The sequence below is a fragment of the Lycium barbarum genome, chromosome 5, assembly GCF_019175385.1.
Source record: "Lycium barbarum isolate Lr01 chromosome 5, ASM1917538v2, whole genome shotgun sequence".
NCBI classification, from domain to species: Eukaryota; Viridiplantae; Streptophyta; class Magnoliopsida; order Solanales; family Solanaceae; genus Lycium; species Lycium barbarum.
In genome coordinates, this window is record NC_083341.1 from 37,881,885 (window position 1) to 37,896,467 (window position 14,583).

The 14,583-nt window shown below is 38.6% G+C and overlaps 1 pseudogene; it reads left to right on the forward strand.

The window, feature by feature from the left end:
* LOC132639379 (mediator of RNA polymerase II transcription subunit 23-like) overlaps positions 1-14,583 on the forward strand; it is a 61,562-nt pseudogene that overhangs the window by 14,881 nt on the left and 32,098 nt on the right.

Below are 14,583 nucleotides of genomic sequence, written 5' to 3' on the forward strand. Positions count from 1 at the left end.
AGAACACATATGCTGACCCCACATTGCACCAAAAACTAGCAAGGATATACAATTAGAGTTTTAGCTTAACTACACCGTCCTTGTCTTTGAAAACTCGTGCATTTCTTTCCTTCCAGAGAACCCGCCAAAATCTGCTGGGATTGAGTTCCATGTCTTCGAATAGGACTTGGTCAACCTATTTTTGACCAAGCTAGGAGAAAATCTCGTGTGGTTCCTGGCATGCACCACTGGATCTTCAAGATATTAAAGAAGAAGCTCGATATGTTGGAAGAGAACTCTCTTCCTCGAGGAATAAATTTACATCTTCTCCCTCATTCTTGCAAAGAGAGTATCAGTTGCATAATGAAAAGCCCCTCTTTTGTAGATTATACAGTGTGAGGCACTTTGCATAAGCCACGAGCCAGGAGAAGCATTTAACCTTGTAAGCGCCATAGCTCTTCCAGATTGTTTTCCAAGGCCAAGGATCCCACCCTTCGGATGAATATTTGTTATATATATGTAGACGGAGCTATTCTAGATAGATTGGCTAGTTGTTTGTAGTAGTCATGGCCTCCCAATTGCCAACTCAAGAACTCTAAGGTGAATTCCTTGTTCGGTAGCTGTTTATATCTTGTTGAAAGTTTGAGAAGCTTTTAGTTGATTACAAAGTATTTTCTCTACACTTAGGGCCTTATTTGATTGATTCAGTGTTTTTTTTTTTTTTTTTTTTTTTTTTTTAACTCTGTTATTGCTACCTACTGTGTAACCTTGTTTCAGATTCCTAGTGGTATGCTTTGCTGTCCAATTAATAATTCTTTGGGTAATCCTTGTTTTGTTACCTCTGGCATCATGTTGTTGCATGTATCTGGAAGTAGTTAGATGATAAGGTTTTTTAAAATTAGGGGCCTTATTTTGTTAGTTGCTTTCGTTTGTCCAGCTCAAGTTATTTGCTACTTACCCTTGTTCGAGTTCAGAAGAGTAGCTCGCATCATTTTTTTTTTTTTGTGAAGGTTGCAGTTGTATATATCCAACTTAATCAGTACATAGGTTGTACTGAAAACCATAGCAGAAAGGAAGAAACTGGTCCAAAGTTCTAAAAGTTTAACAAGAACCTAGAATCTTTATTATGGACTGAGTATCCTCTAAGTAAATCTGTTTGCTTCAGAAACAAAAAAGTCTAATGCAATGCAGTTTGATCTTATGGACTTCACTGCTGCTGTCTTCAAAATACCTGGAATTCCTCTCTTTCCATATTGTCCACCAGATGCAAGCTGGGACAATCCATCAATCTCTGTCTGAAGCTTCTATTCTTGCCTCCTCCCAGCTATAAAGTAGTTGAATAATCCTGTTTGGCATTACCCAAGCAATACTGCTAAGGTTAATATATATCCTCCAAAGCTGGACTGTTATCCTACATTGTAGAAATAGATGACTAACTGTCTCAACCTCTTCAACTCATAGATAGCATCTGGAACAGAGAGAGAACTTTCTCTTTTTAAGGGTTTCTTGAGTCAAAACAGCTTCCCTTGCCAACAACCAAGTGAAACATGCAACTTTGAATGGTATCTTCACTTTCCATATGTGTTTCCAAGGCCATTGTTGCACCTGCTTATTCGTTTGGTTCGAAAATTTGTAAGCTGAGCTCACTTTAAATATGCCTTCACTGTATTCTCTCCACCATAGTTTGTATGTTCCTTCCTGTGTGCCTTTAAACTCTTCCACTAGTCTTTAGAACACTGACAGTGTATCAATTTCTCAGTCATTGAAATTCCTCCTAAACTAAATGTTCGATACCATGATGGGTCCAGGTCTCAGCTACATTCTTTTGTTGTTGCACAGCCAGACATGAATGTCAGGAAAGAGTTCCTTTAGGCTGCTAGTACCCAACCATTTGTCCTCCCAGAATGAGGTGTTGTAGCCATTGTTCACCTTGATAGTAGTATGATTCCTCAAGAATGGCCAAAGTCTTAAAGATCTCCACAAGCTAACTCCATATGGAGTATGCACCTCCTTGGTCATCCATTTGTTGTCTTCACCATATTTTGTTTTGATGATGCTTCCCCAGTAGGATTGAGGTGCTTGTGAGTATCTCCACACCCATTTCAATATAAGAGCTTTGCTCTGTAACTTTAAGTTCCTGATGCCTAGTCCTCCCTGCTTCTTCCCCAAGAGAACATTACTCTATTTAACTAAATGGAATACTTTTTTGTCTTGATTACCCTGCCAAAGAAAATCCCTCCTGATCTCGTCAAGTCTTTGAATAACTCCATCGGGTATGGAAAAGATGGACATCATATAGGTTGGGAGTGCATCAAGGAGTACTGAGTTTATGAGAGTGACTCTGCCTCCTAATGATAAATATTTTGATTTCCACATAGTTAGCTTCTTCTCACATTGTTCAATCACAGAGTTCCAAATATTCAAAGACTTTGATTTGGACTATTCTATCAGGGCCCAACAAAATGCTCGAGTATAGATTCCCTATGCTCGTATAAACGGGCACCTTACTGAGTCCTGGTTAAATTATTTATATATATTATATAGATTTAAATACAAATACACCCCAGACCCCAAGATGTGGGATTTCACTGGGCTGTTGTTGTTGTTGTATTTAAATACAAATACAGGGTTTAGGCCAAAGCTACTGGGTTGTGCCAAACTCGTAAGCAAACTATTGCTCCGCTCTTGCTGCCGGTGCCCGGTGGTGTTTGGGTCAGGTTACGTGTGCATTCGATTGTTCCATCAGGAACCTTCTACTTCCTAGAAGCACATACCGGTCAACTTTTCCTACAGGCTAAAGCAGATTGGAGTAAATCACCTAGTGTTTTTGGTCTCTGCAAGGACTCGAATCATGAGCTCCCATAGTTTTCATTCCACTTCATTAACCACTAAACGTCCAAACCACCTCATTGGGTTCCCTTTTGGAGTCAGATTATCTGTAAGGTAATAAGGAGATGGTATAGGCTGCCGCCAAGTGAACTGAATCACATGTATTCGTCATTATCTTTAGGATGGGGTTTCTAGGTGATACCCAAAAATCCAGTTACAACTTTTTACGTCATATCCTGACCAGAACCAGACTGCTGAATCATATTTGGGGCACATTTATGGATGCTGAGCATCTTGTCTCAGTCAGGAGCTGCACAAGAGGTGTTCGACCAAGAGATGAATGAAGTATGTAACTTGGGCTCAAAGGTAGGTTCAATCTGCATGAAATAATTTTAGGCTATAGCTATGATGTTCTTATAAAAGAAGGCTATAACATATGATGCATCAGGGATCAGCTCTTAGCCCATTTTTATTTGCCTTGGTGATGGATGGATTGACGCGACAAATCCAAGGTGAGGTGCCTTGGTATATGTTGTTCCGGATGACATAGTCTTGATTGACGAGACTCGCAGCGGAGTTAACGCTAAGCTGGAGGGTTGGAGACAGACGTTAGAGTCTAAAGGATTTAAGTTGAGTAGGACCAAGACAGAGTACTTGGAGTGCAGGTTCAGTGGTGTACCACATGAGGTTGACGTGGAAGTAAGGCTTGATACCCAGGCCATCCAAAAGAAGGGATGTTTCAAGTATCTTGGGTCTATTATAAAAGGGAATAGGGATATCGACAATGATGTTACACATCGTATTGGTGCAGGGTGGATGAAATGGAGGCTCGCTTTCGGAGTGCTGTGTGACATGAAAGTGCCACCAAAACTTAAAGGCAAGTTCTACAAAGTGGTGGTTAGATCGACTTTGTTGTATGGGGCGGAGTGTTGGCCAGTCAAAAACTCTACGTTCAGAAGATGAAAGTCGCGGAACTGAGAATGTTGTGGTGGATGTGTGGGCACACTAGGAGAGATAGGATTAGGAATAAAGATATCTGGGACAAGGTGGGAGTGGAATCGGTAGAGGACAAGATGCGGGAAGCGAGGCTGATATGGTTTGGGCATGTGAAAAGGAGAGGCACAGATGCCCCAATGCGAAGGTGTGAGAGGTTGGCTATGGACGGTTTCAGGAGAGGTAGAGGTAGGCCAAAGAAGTATTGGGGAGAGGTGATTAGACAGGACATGGCGCTGTTTCAGCTTACCGAGGACACGACCTTAGATAGGAGGTTGTGGAGGATGCAGATTAGGGAGAAGGCTAGTAGGTAGTCTCGCTTATTCCTTCGTACTAGTAGTTGTATTTTTGCTCATTCGTTTAGTGTCCTTTGACTTCTGCTTATATTTGTTGGGCCTTGTACTTCGATTATCTCATTTGTCTATGGTAGCTACTGCTTCATTTCTTTCCAGACTATTCTATCATGATCTTCTCATTTTTGTTATTTCTCATTTTCATATTGCTTTGTTATGCCTGTCCTTATCTGACCTCGTTGTCTTGTTTTCTCTTGAGCCGAGGGTCTTTCGGAAACAACCTCCCTACCATTCAAGGTGGGGGTAAGGTTTGCGTACACTCTACCCTCCCTAGATCCCACATTGTGGGATTCCACTGGGTATGTTGTTGTTGTTGTTGTTGTTGCAAAAGCTGATCTATAATACCTCTGTTGTTTAGTTAAAGAATCCTTTTGTTGTTTAAATTTACTTGCATTTATTTGGAAACAGGATCTTGCAGCATCCATTCAAAAAGGAAGTCTGGATTGGGAGCGAGCTTTGCGTTGTCTAAAGCATGCTCTTCGGAACACTCCATCACCAGACTGGTGGAGACGTGTGCTTCTCGTGGCTCCCTGTCACAGGGTTCATGCCCAGGCTCCAACTGCGGGTGCTGTTTTTACGTCGGAAATGGTTTGCGAGGCAGTTATTGAAAGAATTGTTGAATTATTGAAGTTGACTAATTCAGGCAATATTCTCTGACTTCAAACTCTGCTTGAGATTGTATTAGGACTTGCCAATTTGTACATTTCTCAATTTTCCCCTTCTCTTTCTTATAATGTTATTATCAATATTACCATTCACATAGAGTATCTCCTGCATAGTGCTTCCCTTTCATATCCTGGCTATGAGAATTCAATCTTCGTTGTCGCGTGAAAGTAAAAATTATGTTAATCTGATAGAAAACAAAACAAAAAAAGAAGAAGAATGGTTTCTCAGTTGATTCAGAAAGCTCCATCCAAGGGCATGGCATAAAGGAAAATGTCAATGCTTTGAAAGAAAGTAAAAGAAGACACGAGAGTATTTTTCTGAATTGTTGTGCTATATGACCTTAACTTGTCTAACTTGACAATAAAGTGTAATACGGGTGTTTGCTGTGGGTGAGAACCGTGCACCAGGATGTCTGCTTCTTTGAGAAAGGTCGCTTGCATTCTTGGGTCACATAATATGTTTACTCTCAGACAATCTGTTCATTTAATTAGTTTAATGTTGATATTAATGATTTACTCTGTTTGCTAGTAAGTTGCTCTCCCCCTTTGTGATTGACTTAGTTTGATAGCTTTACTGTACTCTCTGCAGAAATTAATTGCTGGCAGGAGTGGCTTATATTCTCAGATATATTCTTTTTTCTCGTGAAAAGTGGATGCGTTGATTTTGTGGAGTTTGTGGACAAGTTAGTATTGCGAATTCAAGAGGGTGATCAACAAATACTTAGGACAAACCATGTTACGTGGTTACTTGCACAAATTATTCGGGTTGAATTAGTGATGAATGCTTTAAATACAGACTCAAGAAAGGTTATCCATCTTGGCTATAAGCTGATTACTTTTTTATAGATAAGAAAAATATATACTGATTGAACTTTAATACAATCGTTTTGGCAGTGACCTTGCTGTTTTAGGTGCTAGGTGATTGCATTGCTTTCATATTTATCTGTCTCGATTTTTGAGAATTATTGGGGAAAGATTACGGAGGGAGAAGGGCCCTCCACCATTGGGTGGTTCGAGTCACCAAGGGACAAGTGGGAAAAAGCCACTGTTGGCTCCTTGGAAGGGGAGGGGTGGGGATAGATTTGGGGGTGGTTGAGGTTTGTTAGAAGAAAATTCCCGATTCAGGTGCTGAACCAGAAATGCGTCATTGCCAGTTTTTATTCATGTTTAAAGCTTTTAGTATCTCAATCTTCTTGTAGCATTTTTACTTTTTATTTTGTTTTTCCTGCTTGTCATGTTGATATAAGTTATAATTAGATTATGCTTTTGATGTTTTAGCCGCTCGTGGTATGTTTTTTGTGATTTTCACAATTTGCTGTTAGGTGGAGACAACCAGAAAGATTCTTTCGTTCCATAAAGAGGAGAAAAGCTCTGATCCCAATAATCCTCAAAGTATCCTACTTGATTTCATTAGCAGTTGTCAGAACTTGCGCATTTGGACACTAAATACAGCAACAAGAGAATATCTGAATAACGAGCAGCTACAAAAGGGAAAGCAAATTGATGAATGGTGGAGACAAGTTAACAAAGGTAGTCATTTCATTAAACTGTACGAATTTAAAACAAGTTCCTTCATTTTGCGTAACTGGTAAAGTTGCTGCCATGTGACTAGGAAGTCACAGGTTCGAGCCGTGGAAACATCTTGTAGAAATGCAGGGTTCGTCCCTTCCCCGGACCCCGCTCATAGCGGGAGCTTAGTGTGCCGGGCTGCCCTTCCTTCATTTTGCGATATATTTTTGGTTTCACAAATAAGGTGTTGGCCATCGACATATCTATTACCTCCCTCCTCTGTATTGCCCTTTTTTTTTTTTTTTTTTTTTGTGGTTAAGGTCTTTATTTCCTCTCTATCGGTCATTAGAAATATCATGGTTTGTAACTAACTTTACAATTCCACTAAAACAATGAAAATGGAAATGCTGTCCAAGTTACCGTTTTCACCAATTAAGGTTTCAGACTTTTGGAGTTAGTCTGGCAGAAATCATGTTGCTGATGGGGTTATGTCTGTACAAAATATTGATAAAGCTGCTGCTGCATATACGGGGATTGGGAACCAGTAGTATCAGCAAAGAGTGATGATGTAATTTAAGTTCAACCATTGAAAGAAGCTATTACAGTTTCTTTGAATCCACAATGGAAGAAAAAGATGTATAAGGCGATATCAATTAGTTGGAATTAAGGCTTAGGCATGTTCGTAACTTGTAAGCTTACATTAGGTCCAATGTTTTTGTAGGAATGTCCTTAGTCTTATAAAATTTGTATGTCAGTGGAAAGTAGAATAAATAGAGAAATTCTAGTCTTGAAGGACCTAATTGTTGAATATTTGAATGAAATGGGGTCAGTGAGTGAGGATTCATGTAGCCAACCCCAATTAGCTTGGGATTAAGGTGTAGTTGTATTGTTATCTTAACAAAGTGATATGCCAAGACCTTTCTAAATTGTATCGGAAATCATACATCAACTGGAGTTGGGGTGATGTCTGGGCAATTTTGATACGCGTGCATGGTTCTAATGCTGGTGTTGGAGGTCTGAGTTGATACTACTTTGGCCTAAATTTTCATGAGGGTGGTAACATGATGTACAGAGTCTGGCACCTGCATGGTGTTGGAAGGCTGGAAGGAGAAGTGCTATAAGCTTTGAATGGAAACCCCTGTAAAGGGCGGCAATAACTCTAATGTTCCTAAGGTTGCGAAATCATTGTCGCGCTGTCCACCATCAAACAATGATATGATGATTTCTTAGTCTGGAACTAGACATTTGGAAACTGATCAGAAGTGTTAGACAAATGGTACGTTAACTCACTGCAACACTCATTTGGAGGGAGCTCGCATACTTGTATCCCCTGTTTTCATATGTTGCACTTTCTTGGCGCTTCTTTTGTTATATTTAAAACTATTGAACTCTTTGTGAAAAAATATATATTTTTTTTAAAGAAAGTTATTGAATGTTAAAAAAAAAATCACGGTCGAATAACTGACGTTTGAGACATTCGTCATAGGAAATTTTTAGGCGGTCCTTTTGCTTGATAGTAATACAATGGGTTCTTCCCTAATGTGGTTTGACCTTCCCTAGCCCATGCAGATAGCGGGGGCTTAGTACACCGACTACCTATTATATTAGTCAAACTTCCTTTCCAACTGTCCTTTGATGTTTTCTTCGCTTCTATTTATATCTTTGAAAGTGTGAGATCATTCCAGTTGGTGAGGTGGAGAATATTGAGGTCTTAGCACATGTGCTGAATTTCAAGATTAGGGTTCTTTCTCCTACTTATCTTGGTTTACCTCTAGGAGCAGCTAAGAAGGACCGGCAGCTTGGAATCCGGTGATAAAAAGGCTAGAAAATAGGCTTGCAAGTTGGCAAAAGAGATATTTATCTAAAGGGGGTTGGGTTGGGGGGGGGGGGGGGGGGAGTGTTAATTAAGAGTATGCAGTCGAGCATTCCCACATACTTCATGTCTTTGTTACACGCCCAGTAAGTGTTGCAGGGAAGTTAGAAAACTTCAGAGGGATTTTTTATGGGATAGCTCAAGCGGGGAAAGAAAGTTTCACTTGGTAAATTGGGCGATTTTCACTACACCAAAGTGTTGGGTTGGCTTGGGGATAAAGATCATAGGGTATTTAACAAGGTGCTATTGAGAAAGTGGCTATGGAGGTTTGGGGTAGAGGTGAATACTTTTTGAAGAAGGGTGATTGCAGAGAGGTATGGGGTTTTGGAAGGGGTGTAGAGGGCTAGAAATGTTTCACTTTCATATGGGCGTGGTTTATGGTGGAATATTTCAAAGGAGTGGGAAGAGTTCAATGGGAATATAGGGTGAGTTTCTGGGAACATAGGTGGTGGCGGAACAACATTTTGAGAATCACATTTCCTAACATGTATAGAATTTCTTGACAAAAAAGATGTCAATTCAAGGGTTATGGAGTATACAAGGGGGAGAAGTGCATTACAATTTGAGGTTTAGGAGAAATTTGCAAGACTGGAGTTTGAAGATTTTCAAAACTTGATTGTTATTTGTAGAAAACCATGTCTTCTTGTAAGGGTTTCTATTTTCTTTGCTATACTTCTTGTATACGGGCAAGCTTTTGCCCGTTCTTTAATGAAACTCATTACTTTATAAAAAATAAATAATATAAGCTCAACTATTTATTAAACTCATTGTATAGTCAAGTGACCTCACGTAGAGGAGACTGAGCGTAATTTGTTTCTCGTGTGATGTTGGAGTACCTTTTTTTCTAGGGCAAGCAGCAATGAAGCTGCTGAACCTAAACAGAAGATACGTTAAATATCTAGTGGAGCTCAAGGTAGCTTTAGCTTGGTAATAAATAAGGAATTGAGCAGAATCACCTGGGTTCAATTGGTATGCAGCCGTCTTAATATGTCCAAGTCTCTGTGGAGTGGATGTTGAGCTCTTGTTAAATTTTGTTGCTCAACCTTTTCCTGTCTATGTGAGTCAGACAGGGGTCTTCTCTTCTCTGTTGCGCTTTCATGCAGCCAATTCTATTGAACGCAGATAGGTCGTTATGTTTAAACTTGGTTTGGCTGGAACAGGGTATTCTTCAGTTTCTAGCTACTGAGGATTACTTTGCCTCCCCAAGCCCTTCTCTTTTGAGATTTCTTTTGATTAGCATTATTGGTTTTTGTTTTGCATATGCTCAGGGGAACGCATGATGGATTATATGAATTTGGATGATAGATCAATTGGGATGTTTTGGGTTGTGTCCTACACCATGGCTCAGCCTGCCTGTGAAACTATCATGCACTGGTTAACCTCCGCGGGGGTTACTGAGCTTTTACCTGGACCAAATTTGCAGTCCAATGAGAGATTAATGGTGATGCGTGAAGTTAGCCCGCTGCCAATATCATTGTTATCGGGATTGTCCATAAATTTATGCTTGAAACTGGCTTATCAGATGGAAGAATCAATGTTTTCTGGACAGGTACTTATTGTAGGTTCCTCCTATTGGTATTCCCCCTCCCCCCCCAAAACAATGTAAAACAAAAGAAGATTTTTTTTTTCTCAAGATCGCTGATCAACTCATCTGACATACCTTCTCTATGTATAAAAAGTTCAGTTCTCATGAGCGACACTACGAGATTTTGTGAAAAGATTTGAACGTCTCTCTTGTTCCACTCTTTCTTGCGGTTTTATTTGCTTGGATCCTGTTGTTTTGTAGGATTACTAACTCCACTCTGACCGGAGCTAGCCAGTAGTTTCCACCTTCCTATTTTCTTTTGATGCTTCATTGCACCAGTTATTAATGCATAATATCATTCTATCATTTCATTGCAGGCCGTGCCTAGTATTGCTCTGGTTGAAACCTACTGTAGGATGATGCTCATTAATCCCCATTCGTTGTTTCGTTCACTCTTAACTGTAACTTCTCTTTTCCTCTTCTAATATTCCTTTTTTGATATATAATTCTCTGGCATGTCACTGCATTTTCTCTGGAATTACATTCATTGCGTCAAGCTTCAGTGCAAAAGAAACCTCCCAAGAATGTCACATGAGTTATGTACCAGATTTGCTGTAATATGATAATCTCTGTATAAGTTACTTTAATCATGGCTCGGTACTATGTTGCGCCCTAACAGGATCTTAAAATGGATGTCAAAGGCAATAAATGTTGAGTTATTCCACCAAATATGGGAGCTGGAGAGAGTCCTCTTATCTCAAACATCTCTGTCTAGTTTGAGAACAAGATGTTATGAAGAATCTGCTGCTTCCTCCTCTGAGTGTCTCCACTACAAAATCCTCTGATAAGTAGCATGACCTGTATTTTAGGGCCTTCAACTAGTTGGAAAATTTAAATTCATCAAGGCAGAAAAATAACTATGATTGGATAGGCACAAAGTCAGCGTAGATGGTCTTTTACCATTATGAAAGGAGATAGCTACTCGGTTTGTATCTTCCAGTGATTTTCTTATTTTGAAAATATTATCTGAAAACTTAAACTTATCTTTCGTTGAAGCACTTTACTGAACGAGATGGTCTTTTACAGTCTATAAGCACCTTACAGTTGGCGCTAGTATAAGACTTGCAGAAAATAAAGATAAGGTTATTTCCGTGATGATAGTTTACAGAAGATCTTAATTGTGTTTGCATCTTCTGCATAACAACCATTCGCTATCTTGTAAATATAAGAATAGCTTATTAGGCTATAATGCCATGAATGGTTTCAGTTTGCATATATTGCAACGTAAATGTTGCATGTGTGGCACTTGCTTATAAAGACAAGTAGCAGAACTTTTGTCCCGCTATGAGATGCCAGTAACTTATTTTTTGTTTGTTTGTTAAGAAGTAACCTATCTGACTTGTTAGTCTCTTTTGTTAATCATTAGGATAAAATCCGAACTATTTGTTGTTACTGTAAAAAGGTAAAATACTTGATTAATTTCATTGATATGTTTCCCATGAATCTGGGGTTATACAGAAACATATATATTGTATACGAGGAGAAACAAAAATCTGAAATATGATATTCTAGATTAAAACAATTATCGTAAAATCGTAGAGGATCAGATCCTGATATGGAGAATATTCCTGGATGCTCTATAATCCAACACTTCCCCTCAAGTCGTTGAATGGATATCTTCCATTCTTAAGATTGCTTTCTAGATGTTGAAACACATTGTTTGGCATTCCTTTTGTTAAAACATCAGCCACTTGATATTTTGTAGATACAAATGGGTACAAATGATTCCGCTATCTAATTTTTCCTTTATGAAGTGTCTATCTACCTCAATATGCTTAGTGTGATCTGCTGTCCAAGATTATGAGCTATACTTATTGCTGATTTATTGTCATAATATAGACTCATAGGTCGATGCCATCTTGTCTTCAAATCACCAAAGATTACTTTAATCATAACAGCTCATAAACTCTTGTAGCGATAGATGTAAACTCGGATTCTGCACTTGATCTGGCTACAACTTTTTTTTTTTTTTTTTTAACTTCTGCAAGTCACCATATTTTCTCCTAAGGAAGTGCAATATCCAGAACTTGACCTTTGATCCACTAATGAACCAGCATAATTCTGTAGAATTTGAGAAGAAAAAGCTTCGTTGGAGTTGAAGAAACCCTTCGGAGGCAAAAGTTCAAGTTTTTTATGGCTCAAAACGGCGGATAAATACAAAATTCTTTCATAAGATCACGAATGCAAATAGAAGGTACGACATGATTGATAAGTTAAAAGTGAATGGGGGATTGGAGGAGGATCAGGAAGTAATGAAGAGGGAAACAATAAGCTACTACAACAATTTGCACAATGAAAATGAGGTCTGCTTATAATTCAGATTGTCGTAGAATTACAGTGGCTGATAAGAAATGCCTACAAAGGCCAGCATAATAGGTCGAGGCAACCATTAGAAGTTGTGAAAGTAAAAAGGCTCTACATCCAAATAGGCCCAACATGGCTTTTGCACTGTTGGCCAGTGATTAAGGAGGACACTATGGGTGCTGTAAACTTGTTTTTCAGATTGGAAGGTTCTAAAGAAGCTTTAATGCTTCTTTTATTGCTCTTATTCCTAAAAGGTTCGATGCAGAGGAAATTAAAGATTTCAGTTAAATAAGTATAATGGGGAGTTTCGCCCCCACTGTTTAGCTTAAGTGACAAAGCTTTAAAGATTTGTGACTTAGGTCAGAGGTTCAAGCCCCGCGTCCATGCAAAATAAGCCTATAGTATTTAAGTGGAGAAGGGTAGAGGAGAGAGCCCATTGTTCCCAATTTCGAAGGCTGCAGTTGGTCCTAAGAATTGACCCTGACGGATTTCTCGGTCACTAAAAACATGTTTGATAAGGGGTTTCTACAAGATCATGAGGGTGTTTGGATTGGCTAAATGCTAGTCAAATCAGCTTAAAAGCTCTTTTTGGTTTGTTTTGGTGTTTGACAAATATCAAAAGTGCTTATAAGCCAAAACAATCCAAACCAAGCCAAAAGCTATAAGTTGGAGTTTCCCAACTTCTGATTTTTTAGCTTAAAAGCTAATTGGGTTTGACCAAGTGATTTACTATTATATCCATATTTTTATGATCTCCAAAGTAACCGCTCTCACTAAAAGCCCTAACTTCATTTTCTTTCTTTTTTCTCCATCCCTCGATGAATGCATTTGTTTTTTGTTTGTTTATTCAAATGTTTATCAATGATTTCTTCCAACGACTGTCAGTCGATCCAATTACTTTTTTGTTGATTTATGTGAAGATTTCTAAAAGAACGAATGAATATTTACTTAAAGAAAATATAAATAGTAAACTTGAATTCTTTCATTACTCATAAAGTCAAAACATCCATTTCCAAAATGAATAGAACAATAAGTACAGGAAAACTCCAGTAAACTCTTAAAATTTGACTTTTGATATAACCTATGAGATTCCTTTTAAAGCTTAGCTGTAATTTCTATAAATTTTTTGCATTGTATGTTATTTACTTACAAACATTTATGAAATTATTAATTAGTATGTATATGTTCTTTAATTAAACACTTTATATCTATGAAAAATAATTTTATTTAATTTTTTAAACTCATTTCTAATGCCAAAAACTTTAAGGACATTTTAGTAATTTTAACAAAAAAAGTTCTTATAAGCACTTTTTCACCAGACGTATCAACTGCTTCTTTTCAGTTTCGGCTCTTCTATCTAACCACATAAGCTACTTAATCATGAATTCAGTTCCAATACTTAACAAATGCTTTTCAGCCCTTGGTGCTTAAAAGCTACTTAAATTCAGCTCTATATCGAAGATGTTGGCAAAAAGAGTTAAGAAAGTAATGAATGTCTTCGTAGCACACTCAAATGGCTTTTAAGGATAAGGAAGACAAGTTACATATGCAATTCTTTTTTTTTTTTTTTTGAAATTAGTTACATATGCAATTCTTATTGCAACGAATGCCTTGACAGTAGAGGAGACAAGGTTAAACTGGGGACTATTTTTGAGGTCGAAGACACTAGCAGGGTCAACGAAAATGCTCTGGAATATGAAGAACCTGAAGCTAAGGTTAGCAGAGAAAGGGTAAAATGGATGGAAAGTCATTGCTCCTAAAAGTGAGTTCATTGACAATACAGTTAGAAAATAAACTAGTGGAAAGGGAAAGCAAGAAGTCGTGGGAGGATGAAAGGAACCGGGAGAAATGAGAGTGAGAAGGGTGGGTGGATAGAGGGGTCGACAGGGAATAGGGGGACTTTTGTGCACTCGAGGAAAATGTGTCTGGAGCAGCTGGTTTACCATGAAATTAATCACTTACGAAGATCGAGAGCCCACTTTTTGCACGAGGGATTTTCCAATATTTCTAGGAAAAATGGCACAAGCAAAAATGTCTGATGTAGTTCAGGAAGTAGTTGCTCAACTTTTGAGAAGGTAGGTGGATGTCGGGGGTTTTCACAGTTCAACAGAAGGGACTAACATGTCATTGGTGAAGCAGGCAACCTTTTACATATTGAAGGGCAACAACAATGTCATAACGCTGCTGGAACCAGTCAAGAGGAGGAGGAGACTTTGGGAGATACGAGAAGAAACAGAGGAAGACTGTAAGGATGGAATCAACTGATAGAGGTACGAGGGAGTTGTGGACGGGATGAGGGAGGCCAATTTTGTAGTGTGGGAAGAAAAAGGAGATTCATAAATATAGACATATGTGTAACTGGTATTATTGCCTAGCCTACATGCAACACCAGCATTACTCGATGCAGGTGCTTTCCTTTTGTATGATAGTTAATTAGCTTCATTATGCAGGCTTACATCAGATATGAAAGGATACTCTGAATCATACCCCTCG